The sequence below is a fragment of the Trichogramma pretiosum genome, unplaced genomic scaffold (assembly GCF_000599845.2).
Source record: "Trichogramma pretiosum strain Unisexual culture from Peru unplaced genomic scaffold, Tpre_2.0 scaffold41, whole genome shotgun sequence".
Taxonomy (NCBI): domain Eukaryota; kingdom Metazoa; phylum Arthropoda; class Insecta; order Hymenoptera; family Trichogrammatidae; genus Trichogramma; species Trichogramma pretiosum.
In genome coordinates, this window is record NW_019640824.1 from 1,411,211 (window position 1) to 1,432,916 (window position 21,706).

General features: G+C 45.2%; 1 protein-coding gene across 3 annotated transcripts in view; it reads left to right on the forward strand.

Moving 5' to 3' along the window:
- LOC106656698 (formin-binding protein 1-like) overlaps positions 1-21,706 on the forward strand; it is a 36,312-nt gene that overhangs the window by 1,785 nt on the left and 12,821 nt on the right. The gene's annotated exons all lie outside the window — the stretch shown is intronic.

Here is a 21,706-nt window from a genome sequence, read left to right on the forward strand (position 1 = left end):
GCATAAACTTTTCGAGCTTTACACTGCCAATTTGTGTCTCTATTACGTACGTGTAAGTGCGCGACTTGTATGTGTGTGTGTGTGTGGGTTTGCGCTTCGCCCGTGTATGTGTGTGTGTAATAAAGCCGAGCTCGAGTCGTGAGTCATATCGCACGAACACATCATAACTGTCGCGGATCACAATCGATTTCGACAATTGCCTCGAAGCAGCGCGACGACGTTACATACATGCTTGCAAATATCATTCGTCTACATAGATGGATGATCGGGCTCGCGGCGCAAAATCTCCTGATCGCCCCATGCATATGTTGGCTGCTGCCGTTGCTGCGCTGATTCGTCAGCCAATATATTGCTATGCATAAAAAGTCGGTTATTCGTCAGCAGCGGCAGCATGTTCTAAATGTATATTTTTTCGGGCAGAGAATGGCCAGAGAGGCTCGCGAAACGAAACGAAAGGAAAAGAACCGAAAAAAAAAAAATAAAAGCAAGAGTGAAAACGAGTCGTAGCAGCAGCAGCAGCAGCAGCAGCATGAGGAGCGAGCGAGGCAATGAAGACTATATACGTATAATAGAGGGAGGACGAGGCTATATATATAATATATCGGAGACGACGACTCGAGCTCGAGAGGCCCAGCGAGGAACCAGTTCGCGCACGCGCGAGCTCGTGTATTTATATATATATAATAATACCCGCCGAACCGAGAGAGAGAGAGAAGGAACATAAGAGAGGAAGGATCCTTGGGGATCTAAAATATCGTTTTAAAATATATATATAAGCTATTACATGTGTTGCCGTGTGTGCAGCTATGGAGTATAATATGCCTGTGAGCGGCAAGGATATCCTTGGTCGTTGCGTTACACACACGCTCGAATCGTTGGTATTATTTTTTTTTTTTTTTATTCTTCGAGCTTTATTACGGAAAGAGAATCTTTTCTCGAGTTTTATATATTCTTTCGCGTGCGCGCACGGACTGCATGTGCTCGTTGCGTCGGTGCAGCAGCGGCGCAACAGCAACGACAACAACAACACAACGCGCGTGATAATATGTCTCGTGTTTCCCGTGACTGTACCCGCGCGTCGTTCTCGTGTTGTCGGTCCTATCTTCGTATCGTATGTACACACACACACACGCACACACAACACAATACGAATGCCAAACAATAAAGCGAAAGGAAAAATCTCGATGATTCCATGCGCCTCGCGAGAGAGACAGAGACGGAGGGGGAGAGAGTGACCAAGTGCAATTGACGTAATCTTATCGATCATGAGTGAATTCAATCTTTTCAGCGCGCGTTATGTACGCGAGCTCGCTCGCGGATTTCTTTTTATTCTTCTGCTATTTTTCCGACTATCGCACAACGAACCAAACGAGCCAAACGACAACGACGACGACGATGATGATGACGACGATGATTCACTGCGCTGCTATAAGGTCGTATTTACTCAGCTCAACAGCTCTCGCGTATATTAACAAACAAAACATGCCTACTACATATACAGATATATATATCGCTCCGCGCGCGAGAAAGAGAGAAATGAAAAACGAGGGAGAGAGAGAGAGAGGAAAAAATCCGTTCGAGCGCGCAATAACTCATTCAAAATTTCAACGACCACTCGCGCGATTTACAAGCATTATACATATAGCACTTTGAGTGCTTAAAAACTCCCTCGTGCATCTTTTCACCTGAGTTAATTTTCCTTTCACGCGCGATAGCTTTAAAACGACTCGACGCGACTCCGTGTGTGTACTAATTCCTTCTCGTACGCGACCAACGACGGTGGAGGAGGAGGAGGAGGAGCTGCAGCAGTGCGAACGAGACGAAGACATCAGAGTACAAAAAAAAAAAGAAACGAAGAAGAAGAAGACGAAGAAACAGATTCAGCACACGTATATAGGTAGAGGTAGTACTACAAGAGACACACCGCGGCGCGCGCGCGCAAAGTCGTACGCGGCCCAAATACCTTCGACTGCTAGCGGTATGTCAACTTTGCTCGTCGTGTATCGTCGCTGCGACTGCTACTACTGCCTCGCGCGTTTCATCATCGTATTATAATTGCATTCGCGCCCGGCGACGCTTTTACCTAGAACTCCCTTTCCGCGGATGCGAAGAGCCATCGAACGAGCGCGCGACAAAGTCTGAGCTCGCGTGAAATTGAAAACAAAAAATCGTCTCGCGTATTATTATTAGGAGATGCGCACGCGGGTTGCACACATTTTCAAGCGTAGTCGTCGTAGTCGTCGTCGCCGAGGCCGCATGCCAAGTGGTTCTTGTTTGGCACACATAGACATATAGCGGCTTCGAGAGACACTCGATAGGCGACGTCGCCTGCTCGAGTCTCGTCTCGCACAGCTGAGCGATGAAATTCGTTTATTTTTTCTCTTTTCTTTTCTTTTTTTTGTCATTCACCTCTTACTCTACTTTTGTACTTGCAAGTAACGTATAGAGTACCTGCCGTCTTTTTTCCCCCTCTCTCTTCGCGAGCAGGTGATTGACTTTAATTCGAGATCAAAAACCTTATACGAGCTTTTAATACCGACATGTGCGCTTCATATTATATACGTACATACACGAAGAGCGAGAAAGTATGCATGTGTAACGGCTGAGAGTGCAGTGCTAGCTTCGCTATTTAATGCCTGTACTATGATCAGCCAAAACAAACCGTACGAAGAGTCAGGAGCCGTAAATTACGGAACGAGCATCGAGCAAGGAATTTCTCGGATAATAGATTCCCGTCATAACTTAAAAAACAGAGAGTCAGAGAGAATGAAAGAAAGAAAAAAACGCATTAAAATCCCTTCGTGACATCAATAAAATGCCACCAGGAAAAGTGCATAGTGCACCCAGTGATGAAATTCCGAGCTAAATGTACTGCACATTTCTCTATCTCTTTCTATTTCGCCATGCATGTGTATAACGTGTGTGTGTATATAAATGTTTGCTCGCAAAGTACCTTTTTGAAAGTAGTGAAGTCAAAGCTTACGAAACATCCCGAGCGCGCGAGCAGCTCACGTTTTCGTGAGCGGTCCCTTTCTCGACTCCAAACGTCTGACATGCACGTGTGTGTGTGTGTGTGTATGTTTATGTATGTATACAGCGTATACGTATCAAAAACACACATCGCGTAGTTAGATACATCGCCGAATTTTTAACCCAAACAGACGTCTTTTTAATTGGTCGTTCGAGCGTGTAATAGAGCCATTACGTCTTTGGAATATCTGATCGGTTGCGGTGCGGCGGCCTCTGCGACGTTGTTTTATTTTTTATTTTTATTTTTCCTCTTCTTTTTCTTTTTGCATCGTAACGCGCGACGCTCGCGGGACTATATATATTTATATTACATAGTGTAGAGGGCAATAAAAAAAGAAAATCAATTCCCAGTGAGTGAACGACCTCGCGTAAACCCCCTGACGTGTATACGTATATACATAAGGTAACACACACAGGTGCTGCGCAGCACCGGGGCCAACAATAGTGCTCTATACGGCAGCGGCGGCGGTGGTAAGGTGCTGTGTTTCGCTATACACTCGAGAGGGTATATATATATATTAATAATTCGACAAGGCTCGAGAGTTCGTCTACCTTATTTCGCGCTTGCTCCAAAGCTCGATAATCCTATAAATGACACGTACTCGCGGCGGCCGCGCAACTTCGTGTCTTCCGAATCACAAGAGCAAAACTCAGTCGATTACGTAATTTCATTACTATTTTATCCTTATCGCAATATTATTACTTTTTCGCACGGAACCCACGGGTAATGATATTATTATTTCTCTCTGCTTCGCTGTACCGTGTTATTATGCATTATATGTAACGCACGCATGGGAATTTTTTGCTCCCCTCCCCCGTCGCCAACAGAGATGTAATTTAGAATTATAGAAGAGGGAAAAAAATCGAGAGTTTACGTAATTCTCTCTGTATATCTCTGTCGGTCGCTCTCGTTAATAGGTCACGTGCGTCTACACATACACACGCACACATACGCACACGTATCTATGTAAACATTAATTTTCAACAAATGCGTGTACGCAGATATATTATAACTTTCACTAACATCGACGCTTTGCAAGTTCCGGTCGATGCTGCAGGCCAGAGCCATACAACTATACGCGCAACTCTGCCTCTATACGCGAGAGCTACTTTTTCTGCCTCTCTCGGTCTCGAGGAATTGCACGAATAATATGTGATAATAGACGCGCCTCGCGAGTTTTACTTATCGTCTGGCAGATAATTGAAAATCGCATTATCGCTCGCGCCGAGAGCTTCGTGTTCATACGTACGTTAAGTATATATTAAAGTCTATACACATACACACAAGTCGGTTTGCTCTCTCTTTTGCCAACCATTAAGCCTCGTAAAAGACGTTTTCTATTACTCGCGCGCGTTTGTATTTGCACGTTTATTTATAGGAATCATGCCTCGTTTTCGAGGCAATAGTTACAGCCACTTATTTTCACCGGCTCGTGTATTTTATTGATGCAAGCGTGTACGAGCGAGCGCCTCTGCCTCGCTTCTTCTTCTTCTCTGGTAAACTCGCTGCTGCTGCTGCTGCGCTTCCACCAGCGCACGCACCCATCTCGGCACAAGCTCGGCGCGTCTACGGGTCTTCTTCTTCTAGACGCTTTGACTCGCCAAAGCTGCCTCGATAATTAATAAGGAAATAACTACTTGAGCTTTTATAACAATGTATTTTGTTGAATATTTTCCTCTCTGTGTCTTCCTTTCGGCCTCTCTCTCTCTCTCGGCACGCAGGAATTTCGCCTCGTATACACAATGCGCCGTGTCTGCGTGGTGTATCTGGATAAATCCAATCGTGCGTGACTGAAACAGCAGCAGCGTCTTTTCTTCGTTCACGTGTGTGCAGCTGCACACGCCCACTGATTTTCCGATCGCAAAGCGAAGCGACCGACTGAGGAGGATCGAGCGATACCGCGAAAATCGTTGGGCACAGTGCCAACGACGACCAAGAAAGAGAAAGACAGATCGAAAGAATGAAAGAAAGAAAGGCTTTTTACCGTTGCGCTGCGCGCGCGCACCGTTAAGGAAATTGTAGTTGCAGAATAGAAGAAGAAGAAAAAATACACGGGAGAGACGATCGTCGCTCCAAGAACGATGATTCCCCGTGGACGCGCGCATTTGTTTATAAGCAAACCGGTTGATTTTTTTTCTCGCCGCATCTTCGTTTCTGCCTTTGATTCGTCGCTCGATCGATGCGCATCGGAGATTTTTCATTTTGTTCGGAGTGAAAATCAGATTCGCGCCGAGAATCGAGAAAGTATAATATTTGTTTAGATTATCTCGAGCGATGTGCGAACAATAGAGACCGATTTTATCGCCGCCTTGTTTGGAGGAGTAGCTCTTATGCAGCAGACACCAAAAGAAATTCGAGCGCGCATCCCTTCCACTTCGAGCTTCGCCTCGTCCTTTACGTTTGTAATGAGAATGTACAGAATTTTGGAGCACTGCATATCAAACTAAAAGTGAAATCAACCCCAAATTTATAGAACATCGTTCGTCCTAATCATGAAGGGGACTCTTGAAAACGCGAGATCGGGAACAGTTGAATTTTTGGAACATTTTTTCTCTTATATTTGACACTAGCACTTCAATCACACACTCGTTACAGGTATAACATATCTTTTTCCGAGTGAAATTCTTTTGCTCTAGCTGCATGATTTTCATTAGCATAGAGGCAACGAGATAACGAGGATGATGGTCATTTCACTCTTGCACTGCCGCTGCGCATTTATTTTCTACCCGATCGTTCATTTTTTCCTCTTTCTCTCTCTCGACTCAACCAGGCTCTCTTCTCGATACGCATCGATAAGAAACAAAACTCGTCGATCCGTTACTTCTGATTTTTTTCTCGTTGAAAAAAAACACGTTTAAATAAAATAATATACACGCGAGAGTACAGGATCCCTCCCTCTTTCGCGCGCGATTCCTCAGGTTTTTAAAGACGCGATAAATCTCGTAACGGTCTCGAATTTCGCTACCTTTTTATTTGCCCGAGATCTATCATCGGGTAAAATTTAAATTCTGCCGTTGCTATATCTCTTGCTTCGCTTTTTCTCCTATGGCAGTATTCGAGAACGAGAAAGAGAGAGAGAAAGATAGCCATCGAGAACGACGCGCAAATGATAAGCGAAGCACACCTATGTATCATACTCGCAATTGCGAAGCGAGAAAGAGCCAGAAGATAAGCTTGGCTCGCGCGAAATTGTCTGCGTGCCTTTTTTTCTTTCATAACGGAAAATGTATGTATACGTATTATATATGGCGCGTGTATACGTATGTTTGATTATAAACAGATTTTCGTGCGCAGAACCGCGAGCGCAGGCGCGAAACGACAACACACGTCGAGTACGGTGCACACAACGCGTGTACATGTGCTGCTTGCCCCTATATATATATTTAGATTATTATTATAAACAGCGATGTGCGCGGGAGCGATGATTTCACCGGCTTTAAATACGTATTCCGGGATTTGTTTTGAACGACTCGGGAACGGATTGTGTTTTTCCTTTACTTATTCTCGCACTGACCGTGACTTTTGTTGCTCCTTCTCTGCTGTTTCTCAGTCTTCCTCTCTCTTGAAAACATCAACTTCTCGGCTTCCGAGATTAACATAAAAAATTTGACCATGGTTAAGCAATGCGGAATAATGCATCTTTTTGTTTTACCCCCTTTTCGACCGATAATAATAATTCGAAGTCGAAAGCCAAAATAATCCAATATACGAAAGCTCGTTGAAGTCTCAGATGCAGATACAATTCGTAATTCGATAATAATATCCGACACGTACCTGCGAGATTGGCCTCGAACACACGTTTTGTTTTTCCGCAAGCTCTTTATATATACATTTATTACGAATTATATTACGTCCATCTCGGTGCAAAAAAAGGCACGTACGATGTACGTTTTGCAGTTTAATATCTCTCTCTCTCTCTCTCTCTCTCTCTTGAGAGAGCACAGCGCGGCCTCCTCCTGCGTATACGAACGTGACTCCGATCATCGACGCGCATACACGCGCGCGAGTACGAGCACACGTGCTTATTATCGGCAGGCCCCGCGATGGATATGGATGGATTCGGCGTTTTGGCTTCTGTGTTTCACAAAAGTCCACATGTACGCACACGATTACACATTTAAGCCGAATAAATATACGCTCGAGCGCGTGTATATTTACGTTCGCTTTTTCGCACGTGTGTGTGTGTCTGCGCAGTGCGCGCGGCTTGCATCCGGCGCTGCCGAGTTCGAGCTGCAGCGGGGAAATTCGAAAATCGAGACTTTTTTCGGTGTACGCGCGAGTGTGTTATCGCGCTCATTTTCTCTGGCGCGCCTGTATACCATACGTATACAATATACATGTGCCGTATTTATACGCGCATACTTCCGTTGGTGCGATGCGATGCGGGCCATGCAGCAGCAGCAGCAGCAACTACACGAATGCGCGCCGAGCAAAGGAAAAATGGTCTTGTGTGCTGCTGCTTGTATCGCAGATACAGACACACTTGCCATGTAGAAAGAGAGAGAGAGAGTAAGAAGATACTCTTCTTTTGCGCGACACGATACGCATCCGTAACTTCCTCCGTTGCTGCCGCTGCAGCTGATTCTTATTTTATTATACATATACAGCAGCACACGTATCATCAACACAAAGCGATGCACCCGCATTTCAGCATGTGAAAAAACCGTATCATTACGCGCCTGCACTGCAGTGCTTCGTGTGCGCGCGGGTATTGTTATGGGAATGATGCAGCAGCAGAAGCAGCAGCGCAACAGAGTACAGTCCCTTTCTCCGTTCCTGCGAGAGCTCCTTCGAAATGTGCTTAATAAGTGCCTTTTTATATCGCGCACTTGGGGCTACGTAGTGTGCATAGACTGCAGCTACAGTTAACTCGATAATTTTGCCGAGCCGAGACGGACGGCGCCGCAGAGATTACTACATTTTCAGATGGACATTTTCTTTTTTTTTTTTTGGCTTTTCTCGAGCCGATGCTTCGCATGAACGCGTTCGCACGTAACGCACGCATACGGTGCTTGCGGAGTTCGTCGAGGCACGTGTGTGCGCGCAGATGCGAAGGTTTTGTGCCTCTCGGCTCTGTTATCGCAGCTCTCGCATCCTCCGACTCGGCGGCTCGAGATATCGCTCCCGCGCGCGCGCGCGCAAGTGCACAGCTTCTTTTTGTTACGCTCTCCGACAACTACATTACTTATCTACATCGGTATATACGTACCCCCGTAAAGATTACAATTTTGTCGTTAAAAAAAATTTACTCGCTCTTTTTTCTTTACGCGTTATTTTTATTATTTTTCGTTTTTTACGATCGTCGCGACGACGACAACGGCGCGAAAATCGAAAAATCGCTGGAGATTGATATTTTCCAGCCGAACGAGTAGTACAGTCCTTCTCAGCGAGATCGGAGAGCCGCCCGTGCACAGCAGCAGAGATGCAGAGACGAGTATTTAACTCGCCCGAGCGAACACAATTTCGTTCTGTATCCGAAACGGATCGAATTCGATTGGTCTGGGAGGAAAAATTGATAGGTGCGATGCGTGGTATATATATGTAGCAGGGGCGCGGCGACGTACATACGTATACGCACGCGAAATACGTTTTTCCCCGTGACTTTCCCTTTATTGGCTCTCGAGCACCGAGCGAGAGCCTCCGAGGTATATATAGAGTACACAATAATTGCACGGATCTGCCTGCGTTACATGCACGACGTGCACATATAACGCGAGCTGGAAAATATAATTGAATATTTCCGAGTTACATCGATTTCTACTTTACTATACCACTCGATTGCGTGAGAAACACCCAGGATATGGGCCCCGGCGTATCGCTTCCTGATAAGACATGGCGCGCGCAGAAAAAAAAAACATCTCGAACATAATTGCGAGATTTTTTTGCACGTTTTAGGAAAAAGTTTCAGTTGCGAAATCCCGACACCATTTATACGAGCCGAAACTTACGATTTTTTTTTATACATACGCTGCAAGAAAAAAAATATGTCCAGATCGTCGTAAGCTCCTGTATATATATATCAGACACATACACCGCACCTATCATTTGCCACTTTTAAACGTCTCTACTTTTGACGCTCGACCTTGAGCAGCGCGTGTATTATAGCGCGCGTGCACGCGATCGCAGACACTCCTCGCGATCTCGCAGCTGCTACCGCGCATACACACACACACGCTTCGGTTCTCTTCGCTTAATATATCGTCGTTGTTGTTTATTTCATGCTCGCGACAAATTTCAAGACAAATTTGCGCAGTCCCCCGATCGTCGCGGTTAATTGGAAAACGAGTAGTTTTTTCTCCTCCCTTTTTTGTTGCTGTTTTTTTTTTTTTTTTTTAATTTTACTTATTCCGACGTTGGATTGTATAAAATATACACAGCCGCGCGCGCGCGCGCACAATGGCATAACGAAGAGACGTCAACGTCCCTTATTCGGCCGAACAATGTGTTTATAATGTATTATTATTAATGCGCGAAAGGTATATTATAATAATGCTCGGCGGGGAATTTCGTAAATGATTCCATTGTGCAACGATGTGTATAAGCGATCGCCGATCATCGATGGCTTCTGCAATTTCGCTCGGTCGCGCCGGGCGGACACGCGTGGAAAAAACTATGACGCGCGCGCGTCAGCGCCTCGAGGCACTTCGTCTTCTTCTTTTATCGTCTTGGCGCAAATTTGATTAGTAATCTATTAAAACCTCGTCGCGCTCGAGGCTGAGACTCCGAGATAAAGATAAAGTGGAGAAATTTATCGAAAAAAAGAAGAAGAATGTCATGCGTATCGATATCTTGGACTGTAACGCCGCAGACTTTTACAAACGAGAGCTTACAAAACTCGAAAATACTTTTTTCCGTGCGAAGGTGTTATTGTCTTGCTGCGGCTCTCGAGCTCTTATGGGAATTCGCAACCACCATTATGGGCGCAGGCTTATTAACTTGTTTTCTGGATGCCAGGCTTGTCCTCATTAGTTTAGCAGGGCAAGATCTTCACCCACAATTCATACACATATATATATCGTAATATATACTCCCGCCGAATGACGTTTAACGCCGCCTCGTTAATCTTTCTTGCGGGAGTGAATTTAATACGTTTGTTTCGCAGCTTTTTGGTCGTAAACGTGATATGTTGGCACGGCATTAAGTCCGAGCGGAGATCGTTAAAAGTTATTAAACCTAATTTAACTGGGTAATGTAGGTCGTCGGCAGCTCTACGTTTATGTGCCTCCTTTTTTTTTTAAGTATATACCTTTGCCGTTTCAACTCTGCGCGTTTGTTTCCTAAAATAATCGGATTACATTTCTTCCAGTAAATAAATGCTAATTGTCGTTGAGAGTCGTGTTTTTTAAAATTATCTCCCGAGACCAATAGTTGTACAACTGCCGATGAAATTGAGCAAGCTAATCGCTCGTACTTATTCATGCAAATTGATTTTTTTCGAGCTCCGAGCTCGACGATGTCGTCGACAACGCTTACTCTGCAAAATATAAAAAATAAAGAGAGAAAAAACAAGTGGATGTGAGCAGAAGCGGTGCATATTACGAGCGTAGCTGATAATTTTTTTTTTTGCGCAAATAATACGGGAGAGTGAGAGAAGATAAGCGCCGAATACTTAGCGTAGCGTCGTCGATCTCCCCTTAGCTCGACCACTCAGAAATTGGTGGTATATTAAATCGATATTTCATCGTAATATGGAAAAAAAAGAGGAGAAAAATCGCTGCGTGTGATATATTACCGGCGTGCTTTGATGAAGTCTCAAGCATTTCAATATTAGAAAGATGAAAGAGGGAGGAAGAGAGAGAAAAAAAAGGAAGAAAACGTGATAAAGTGCGGCGATCGTCGAGTCGATGCTCCGCCGTAAATGCATTCAAGGTGTGGTTGATAAACGCGGCAAGGGCAGGGTCACTACGAACTCTCCTTTTTTTCTCCTCTTCAGGTGTACCGAGGAATCGCCTACTTCTTTCCCCTTTCGAGCTTACATAGAAAAATAAACAATGCGTCGGGCGAACGACTTTTCTCTGTCTCTCGAGCAAGTATAGCATGGGCTTATGTACATTATGTAGGACCTGCTTAGCGGAGCGTGAAAAAATTTCGACGTGTTTATTGCAAAGGAGAGGACGACAAAGATATCCGGCCACGTTCTCGTTTACAAATTATGTTTTCCAATTGTTATCCGGAAACAGCAGCGCCTCGACCTTTTATTTTTCAAGACGCACTACCTCGCTGTACACGCATCGTTAATCGCAGGGCCCAATCGCGAGTCATAATTTCGATCGGTCATCGACGCGGTTTATCCTGGTCTTTAAAGAAAAAAACGTCCCATTTACGCTGGTGGAAGAAGCTTCGAGCAGAGGCAGCAGCAGGATGATCTCTGCAATATGAGCATGGTAAGCGCCGGAATAGACGAGGTCGTAAACAAAAAAGCGCATCTCCGCTTCTCGCGCGCGCGCGCGTGTATTATACAGTGTGTGCACACTGCGCCGCTTACTCGGCGAATCGTGTTTTCAAGAAACTGTAAAATCAGCTCGTAAAGCGCCTCCGAGTACACGAAAAAAAAGCAAAATAAATAAAAGGTCGAGTAGTACGAATAAATAAAGCGATAATAAACGTTGCACGCATTTACGCATGCAGAGAGACGCGAGTGCGCACAAACTCGTGTTTACAAGGTTTATATGTATGGGCGAGCACGAGCCTGTGCAGTGCAGTATCAATGTGTAATACACCGTATATAGTAGTACTGCCGGGCCATATGCTGTATGTATATAGCGAGGTTCGCGCTGGGTAATGAAAAACGTCGCTGGTCGTAGTACACGAGCTATATATGCAAAACGAGTCGCGCGGGGCTTTAAAAGCTCCGCTTCTCTCTCTCTCTCGCTTCGCTGCTGCAGCATCGGCCCTTTGTAAATTAAATGAAAACTCGTTGGGGGTCACACGCTGTGCCGTAACGATTTTCACGCATTTCGTCGTACCATACGCGCGCACACGTACGCACAATACGGCTCGTATTATGCGTGTATATACGTTTTTGTCCAGTCCTGCAGAAATTCCCGCTGCTTTGCACGAAAATGAAGAAAAAGCGGAATATAATTATGAAAAGAAGAAACACGTACGTATTGTGCGCGCTATATTCCACGCGGTCGACGCGAGCACTTAACTGTTCGCTGCGTCGTCGTAGAGCATCGAGAGAGAGAGACGACTGCAGAGAGAAGAGAGAGAAGAAGAAGGAAAAAGAAAAGAACAACCAGAAGACATGTGCTTGATAATAATATAACGCGCGCATTGCAAACCTGTGTCGCGTATACGCGCACATACATTCGACGTATGACCTTTTCTACCACTTTGCGCGCGAGCGCGACTGGCTCTCTTCCGACTAGAGAGAGAGAGCGGTTACGAACGGTCTTTTTTTATTCTTCTTTTTTTTTGTTCACTTTAACCCGATGCAGAAAAAGAGACGTGAGCGCGCACACGATGCGTGTTTTTTTTTTATTGTTATTTTTCTCTCTTTTTTTTTCGACGACGAACAGCAGCAGCAGCAGCAGCCGTGGAACGTCATTTCGACTCCCGACGTTAATAGCCCAGGCTTCATGGGATTGCTATTTACAATAAAAAAAAAATACGCTCGTGCGTGTGTGTGTATACGTATACGTGCGCGAGCGAGGCGCTTTTCTTCTCGTTACAGTTACACAAGCACACGCAGACGGTAAAATACACGTGACTGTATCACAAGACCTCGCTATTTATGCTAATTTCGCGACGGAATAAGGTACAGACAATGTAAATAAATAGACGCGCGCGCGGCAGGAGAAATATTATTTGTTTACCGAGCGGACGTGATTAAAAAATTTTTTTTTATGCTACGAACAGTCGGACGGGAATAAATGCGTGGATGAAGAGAGAGAAGTATGAAAAAAAGCTCGCCCCGACAGACGAAGCGTCGAACTTTTTTTTTTTACATTTTTTAAGCGGGATGAAAGCCGAGCTTATCGGTCCGTCCGATAATTGATTATTCAGCTTGGCTTGTAAGCGCACAGACACACGAGTATACAGCTGAGCAAAGTCGTCGTCGTCGTTCGGCCACAAAAGCTTTTAAAACGACGTACATCGTCGAGCCTATAAAGCAGCATCGACTACTTGGCGAGCCAAAGGCAAAAAAGAAATACGTTTAATACATATAGGTCTATATATACGATCAAAGAGCTAAGCAACGAGGAGGTGTAAAATCGATAAAGCAGTGTGTATTATATATATGCGATGTGCGTGCGTGTGTAGATAGACTACTCGTAGGTATTATTATACACATAGCGGCGCAGTTGCGTGTGAGTGTGGGGTAGCGTGTGCGCTGGGTTTACGGGCCATGCACACACATCGATGCAAAAAGCCTCCCTCTAGGTCTATGCGTGCCGCTGGTGGTGACTCATATCTACGATCGCTGCTCCTACACGTATACATATAGCTATATACGTACACGTAGCTTCTTCCGGTACACACACACAAGCACAAGCACATGCATAATAGAAAAGATGCAGTAACGAAAGAGAGAGAGAGAAAAAGACCCATAGGCCAGACTTACACTGCTTGGCTCAGGCTGGCATATACGAGAGCTTTGTTTCTGTTACACGCAGCACTTGGTACTCGAGCAGTAAATACCTATACAAATATACAGTCGGGTCGTTGTCACGGAGATTTTCTCTGGCTGCTGGTATATTACCGGGAGCTTGAAAATAGCCTCGCTGGCTACTTTGCGACCGGCGCGTATGTGCATTATATGCGGTATATAATACGCGTGTGCATTCTGTGTGATATTGCCACGACGTGCGTACACGTACGCGGCCACGTTTTGTATTCTAATTTCTATGCGTTGGCTCGGTCGTCTCGTACATATACAGCGAAATAAATACGCCGGTAAAACTCGCGTGGAAGCTTTCCATCACCGTCGTGTAATATACAACCCGGTTCGAGGGGCAGCAGCAGCAGCCGCACCTGATGTTCGCGACGAGACGCGCCCAAAAATTGCGGCTACACGTATACGTGTAGTACACGTACCGCTCTCGCTCGAGCACACGTGTGCACCTCTTCTCCGCCCCTACAAAAAATATACGCAGGCACACGAACCATTTATATTACGGGTATATTGGGTTGAGAAAAAAAAAAAAAAATACGCGGGCGCCCCGTGCGCCGCGTACAGCGTTGCCATGCTCGCTGTACGATAGTACGCCTTGCCTCCCCCTCGTTGCAAGTCCTATACATATACGCGCGTATAACTTCATCGCAGAAACGCGCGAATTGCCGTCTTACTACTTTTTTTTCTTTGCTCTCTTTCTCTCTCCTTCTCGCATGCTTTTGCTTCTGCTGCTGCTGCGGCACGTGTACGGGCTTATATATACGCGGGTACTCGTTTGTGTGTGCAAAGCCCCCACGCGCACTTTTCCTTTTGCTGCTGCTGCTGCTTCCTACGGATCCTGCATTACAAATATATATAGGATATATAAAAGGAAGGGAATTTTCGGGACGAGTGAGAGAAGTCGAAACGATCGATAAAAGCGAGCCGTATGGAGAGAGAGTGAGAGAGCCAACTGGGCTGTTGTAGGTGGTGGTAACCTTGCACTCGTTCTCTCGCGCGCGCACCACGGTTGTTACCACCCACTGCAAAAGAGAGGCACACACACACACACACACACATACGAACGGGTCGTATATAAATGAAAGCGACCAGTTTTTTTTTATTCGTACTTTTGGAATGACAAAAAAAAAGCGACACATTTTTTCGTCGATGCTCTCTGGCCGAGGCTTTTTTTAATTAATATATGTGCGCGTCGTGAGTCATGCTGCAGCTTTCGAGCTGGCAGCGATTACGCACACTCTCTTCTCTCTCTTTTTTTTTTTTTGTTCATCGACGTTTATCGCCTCGTGCTCTCTTTTCTCCTCTTTCATTCCCTCTCTTTCTCTCTTCTCTGCATTTCGTGCATTGCGCCGCGCGCTGCAATGTGGCCACTGTTTACACGCGACGAGATCGCAAGCACACGGCCACTTTTATACGCCTGTATATACATACATAAACATAGCACTGCCTTCCAGTGCTATTTCCTGCAGGCGTGAGCGCGCAGCCCATGGGCTTTCATTCAAATTTCATTTTCCGCCGTGTATATACGTACACGCGCGTGGGATCGCGAGTATATACGCTTTATTATGCCTTTTAATTGTCGGCTTATTTTTAGAAAACGAGATTCGTGGTAATAGAGAGTCGCGTTTGATTGACACTATACAGCTCGGGCGCGAGGCGGTCGCGGAGCTTCGAGTGCGCCGTGCGCGTATATAATATACAAACTGCGCGTGGGTGTGCGTGTTGCGAATACACACACTCACACACACAAGCTGCGCAATGAATTTCGTTTATGAGCGAACTTGTATTGTGCGCAGAGTACACTTCTGGTGACAGTAGGAAAAGATCAGTCGCAATTTCACGCGTCATCGGGTGCTCCAGATAATATAATATAGTAAAGTACTCGCGGAAAAAGAAGAGAAATAGAGAGAAAGAACGAAGAAATGAAAAAAAAACAGCAGCCCGATTGACGAGAGGCTAACGACCGCTGCACGAATAATATCGAGATTTCCTCAATTAAATGCACACGTGTGTTTGTACAGTAGATACAGATGCATTTGCCCGCATTATTTCACGTAAACGCGGTATACACGAGAGAGATCTGTCGTGCTTATTTTTTCGTCTTATATTCTACTCTTTCTCTCGCTGTCCTTCTCGCGAGCTCCGACGTGTATACAGCTCGAGAGACCTGCAGCGCACGTTGTAGTTCTCGTCTCTTTCTTTTATGTTTGCGCGCGAGCTCGAGCTTCTTCTACTCCATCCGCTGTTATACAGTACACGTACATGTACGACGACGACGACGACGACGACGAACGCATAAGAGACCTGACCCATTGTACAATATATAACACGATAGCGAGGGTTACTTGTACGCGCGACGTCACTTATACTGTATACGTGTGTTGCGTATGTGTGTGTGCGTGAGTTGGTATACATGTATATAGGTATTAGAGGCAAGTGCGATCGTTATACATACGTATACGTGTATGTGAGTCAGCGTCCGGCCTTTTTCTTTCTTTCGACCTGCATAACGCTCGGCTCGCTGTAACTGGATGACAAACGAGAGCTCGAGTCGCGTGTGTATATATCATACATGTGTGTGTATGTGTGTGTGTGTGTGTGTGTGTGTGTGTACCTTGCATTCTTGCGTGCAGCAGCGCACGGCACGCCGTCGTGTGTGCCTTTCGTCAGTAGCACGACGAGCGGGGCACACACGAGAGCTTTTTTCATATAGCAAAGCTCCGCGCGCAAAAGCTCGATTCTAAGCTGTTCGTTTACCTCCCCCGTTAACGATGTGCCTCGACTGTGTACAGCACAGCAGCAGCTGCAGAGGGAGAACCGAGTAGAAAGAACCGAGGGTTGACGCACCGCTCGATGACGAGCTTTTCTTCTTACGAGAGAGACAGAGAGAGACTTAATCATTTTAAAATACCTCGAGCGGCTTTATGGTCGTGTATAATACACGCATGGGTTGGTCGCTCCGTCGAGATCGTAATTGACGAGGAAATAATTCGAGCTTGTAAAACGAGAGTAAAGCGAGTGTATCCTTTTAGCCCGAAAATGGAACTATGGCTAAATAACGAAAGATCTAGTCGCCTCGCGTGGCGATGCCCGCAAATCAACTGCCGTGTAGAACACCGAAAAAATAGCCGGAAGGTGAACATACTCGATATTCGGTTCTCTCCCTCGGACAAAGTATATATAGGCCGTAAAAAGCGCCAGTTGGCTGTGAAATTATATCAAGTCTGCGGAGCGCTGTTGTCTATATTCTATAAGGTATAGTCGCGTCGTTGCAATCGTCGATCCGCTGCCGACACCCGCTGAGCGTCTCGTGCAGCAACATTTCTATCCATGCCTCGTTATTATTGACATTTTTGCATCGATTTTGCCGACCTCTCTATGGCGCTGCGCATAATTCCGAATACACCGTGAAAACTTTCCGCGCCTCGAAGACGAATTTGGATTATTTCGTGCGCTGAAGTATCCTTGAACGTACATCTGCATTTACATGCTCGAAGGTGAAAAAGATTTTCAGAGTATCAAGATGTAAGAATCTCGGCAGGCGTATACATTTATATTATATCATTGGTACACGCGCGGGTATCATTTTTATTTTTTATTCGTCGTCTTTTTTTTATTATTACTATTAATTCTTCGTTGCGCAAGTCACCGATACAAAGATACAGCATATATAATACGTACACACGAGCATTCGAAAAACGTCCCTCCGGCCTTTTTCTTTTACGTAATCCATCAAAAGGTATATCTCAAAGTGCAAAGATTTATGCTGCTATATAGTATACGCGAGGTATATTATATGTACGCGTACATTGCGAACGTCGAAAAATCGCAGCTCGCGCGCACGAGGCGAAATTATGATTAATTAATTTGGCGCGCGCGCGACAACACAATTTCACGTGTGCGCTGCGTAGCGAGGATTAAAAAGAAAAATATCACGCGGAGTTCGTGTACATATAGTCCGAGTACATTAGCTCGAGTACACGTAATAATGTCCTCGGCTCTGTCTGTCTCGCTTAGAGTTTGTCACATATGCAAGTATGTGTGTATGTGTGACGAATGGTATAAAAGCAGATAATGTATAAATGTACGTGCCATGATTTAATTCTAGAACGTCGAGGCAGGCGCGTGTCTTTATCCCGCGTTGGAATGATAATACCTATATATATACACACACGAGCGAGAGAAAAAGAGAGACGGAGAGAGATAGGTCATCGTCACAGGAGAGTGAATCAGCAACACGCAAACTCGCGCGCACACACAGACATATACACACACGCGCAAACACGTCGATTCGTCACTCTTTCCGCGCGCAAACTAGCCTTTATTATTTTATATACGGATACATGTATAGCGCAATTTTTTGCCTTTTATTTAATTATAAACATTATGGCGTTTTCGAGGCACCCTCGCAGCCGCCGCCACTGCATTGTCATTACTCTATTTTTATTCAGGAAGGGAGGAAATGGAAGAGAAAGAGAGAGAGAGAGAGAGAAAAAGAAGCATTTCGCGTGCAGCGCGCCGTGTAGCGAGAGACGCGCGCAACGTAATAATTGTAATCGGATTTGAAAGATTCTCTCGAAACGAGAGCCAAAGTAAACGTGTAATCAGAGCAGAAATTATATACGGGAGAGCTTTTCCAGTGCAAAAAGCCTCTTCTCTCTCGCTCGCTCGCTCGCTCGCAGAGCTGTATCCGCGCGCGCGGCTCTAGTATTCTATTATACCCGGCGTCTGTTTCGTCTCGGACTCTCTTCTCCGTTTCTCCCTCTTGTATTATAAATGCAGTACTATATACACACACGGTATAAGGAGCTATTGTGTATATATAGGTACAGACCAGATGTGGGATACATCAGCTTTTTTCCCCCTGCTCTCTATGTGGTTCTTTCTCTCTTCGACTCGTATTTTCTTATTATACAACATTAGATCGGCTACGAGCTTCTTCCAGTCGTCTTCTCTGCGCACGCTGTTTCACCCTACATAACTTCACGACCGGGGCACATATGCGAGCGACTAACTTTCGGGACCGATAACTCGCACTTGTTTCGTTGTTGAAGTTTAGCTCGTGCCAGAATATATATGAAGAATTACGATGACAGTCGAACGAAAAAATTCGTAGCCTGTAAAGACACTACACAGGTAGATTATTACTTTTAACATCGAGTCCTGCACTCTCGACTCGATATTATTTACTCCCGATGCAGCAGATTATTTCTCTTACGGCCTCTCACGGTTTTACGCTCAATGACAATTGCACTCGCGCATATAAAACGTGTGCTGTATATGCAATATCCAACTCGGTTGCGCGCGCGCGATTGTAATAAGCGTACACTACGTGAGCGTACACAAAAGCAGCGCAAGTGGTAAAAGGTTTCTCGTATATATATATACGTACGGAGCTCCGCTGCCGCATCGTCCTTGGACATTTTCGCTCGTACTCTCGGACGTTTGCTGCTATGGGTTTAATACACACATACACATCTATATTTGTCCATTGCACATATAATATACAAGACAGATATACTCATCGGTGTACGGTCTCGTTTGGCGCGGAAGTAAAACTCGGAGATCGAGTTACGCGCACACCCACGCACACGTAATTCGTCCGAAAGCTCTCGAGATCGCGATACGTATAGGCTCTTGCGGCGTGTGTCTAGCCTCTCTGGCTCGCGAAGATGACGATAATCATAAGCAGCGGCATCGGTCTCGATGATACTTGTATGCTAAAAGATATTTCCACCGAATCATCGAGTTATCAATAGACGATTACATCATCGTAAAATACGCGAGGCTCCGCCGTACCTATATACTATATACTACACAGTCGATCGACGAGTTTATTTCCTCGAGGCTGAAAGCGAATTCCGCAGATATCCGATTAGTGGAGATACGTCTTTTTAGACACAACACACATCTATCTTGTCCTTACTATAAATCTTTACCTTTCTCTCTCTTTATTTCTGGCAAATATATTTATATTAAGATGTCCTTTATACTCCAAGTTGCATGGAATCTCGCTCCCGAGCTTTTTTAAGTTTGCACGAATTTAAAAACGACATAAAATGACTGAAAATCATTTCCCAGAAAATTCAAGTGCGAACAAACCACGTGCAAAGGAACCTCGTGCAGTCTTGGCGCGCCAATAATGTACGTGTATGCACACTACGTAGGCTCCTCACTGCATCGCAGGCCAGTTTCACTTTTCGAGCCTCGGCGCTAAAAAAGAGAAGAGCGGCGAGTGCGAAAAAAAGACGATCCTTGCGAAACGACCCGCATTGTGTATACAATGTCTTGCACAGCTGATCCGAGTTATGCATACCTTTTCCTTCTCTCCCTTTCTCTCTCTCTCTCTCTGCTCGTGGATTTTCATCTCGTACTTTTCGAGAGCCTGTATAATAATAGCCGCGCGCTGCAGCATCGCCGCGTATCACGTACGACGTAGCATCCATAAACTTACGCCGTGTGTGTGTGTGTGTACACAAGCGCACGCGGGGCGATATGCCATGTACGAGCCGAGGTATTTGTAATTATATATGTGCGATGCGGATGTGTTGCGCATATATTCGAGTACGTATAATACGCTTAGATGCGCAATTTACGTTCAATCGAGTTATCGCGGCTCTTCTGCTGCTGCAATTCATAGTTCGAAATGTGTTTACCATTAATTGAGCCGTGTCTATTATACACGTATAAGAAGCCACATTAGCCATTGAACTATTTTTCCAACGTATATTACTTTAATTAAAAACCGATAACGAGATGTCGGGATACACACTACGTCGCAGTGAACGTCATCGTGCGTCGCGTATTATATTATAAACATCGACGTTTATGTGGAAATTACGAGCGCGTAAAAGCTCCGGCTTTATACGTTTTTTCAACGTGTATGACGCTAATTTTTCGAGGAACGATTTGTACGGTACGAAAAATTCAATTATCCTCTCAAACGCCCGATAAAACTCGATACGAATTGTTATTATATATATAAAATATCAGTCGGCTATATTCTCGGCTGCGCGGGCCGCGTCTATATACTATACTTGCAGCGCACGCGGGCACTTTACAGCTGATATTTACTACTATACGTAGCAGTGCACATAACTATATAGCTCGCGTTTAGCAGCAGCAGGGCATGCCATTATAATTACACTTACGTTATTGCGCTCACATGTATACGTACAAATTTGTGTCTGCGCGCGTGTGTGTGTGTACCTTAGAGTATATACAGGAATAGACGAAGGCTTCAAAACTCCTTCGCAGGCCTATTACCTTCGGGGCGCTGCCGCTGCGCTGTTACGCTTTCTTTTGCGCGTGCAGCTCCGAAATCACTGGCGCGACTTTTTTCTTTCTTTTTTTTTTTTTTAATGGATCGTGGAGTACGATGATTGCACCGCGTGTGGCACACGAGGTATATATGAGCGAGCTCGGGAAACGGAAATTAAGGCATCTTCGCTCATTGTCTCGGCCTCGTCGCGTATCGCCCGTCAATTATCGTCGACGGATAAGAAGTCATAAGAAGAGAAAAAAAAAGAAACGAGATCTGAAAATGCACGTCGTTTAATCGGAAAAATGCGCGCGTGAATGTGTGTATACACATATATATATGCGGACTGACAAGTTGGCCGCGAGCGTGCCAATCGACTTTTGAGATTAGCGAAACTTTCACGAGGCGAATGCACACGCGCTATATAGGTAACTGCCATAACTGCGAGAGAGAGAATGATAGAGAGACAGAGAGAGAGGGGGGAAAGATTTATCGTTATCTGTTTTGACAGTAGCCATTTTTCCTCTAATACATATAAAATTGATACCGGTATAAATACGATTTCGTGCCCTGCTACACTTATGGCATACACACGAGCGAGATATATATACAGAGATGCTTTTATTTTTTTCGCATTTTTCGACCCTGTTTATAAATCATACACGTATCGTACGTATGTACACATGAAATCCGGTCGCTGCTCGGGCGTGTGTTGCGTGCGTGCGCGCGAAACATTATAATTAAAGGCATCGCGAGGCAGCAGCAGCAGCAGCTCACTGCGCGCGTCGTTATCGTT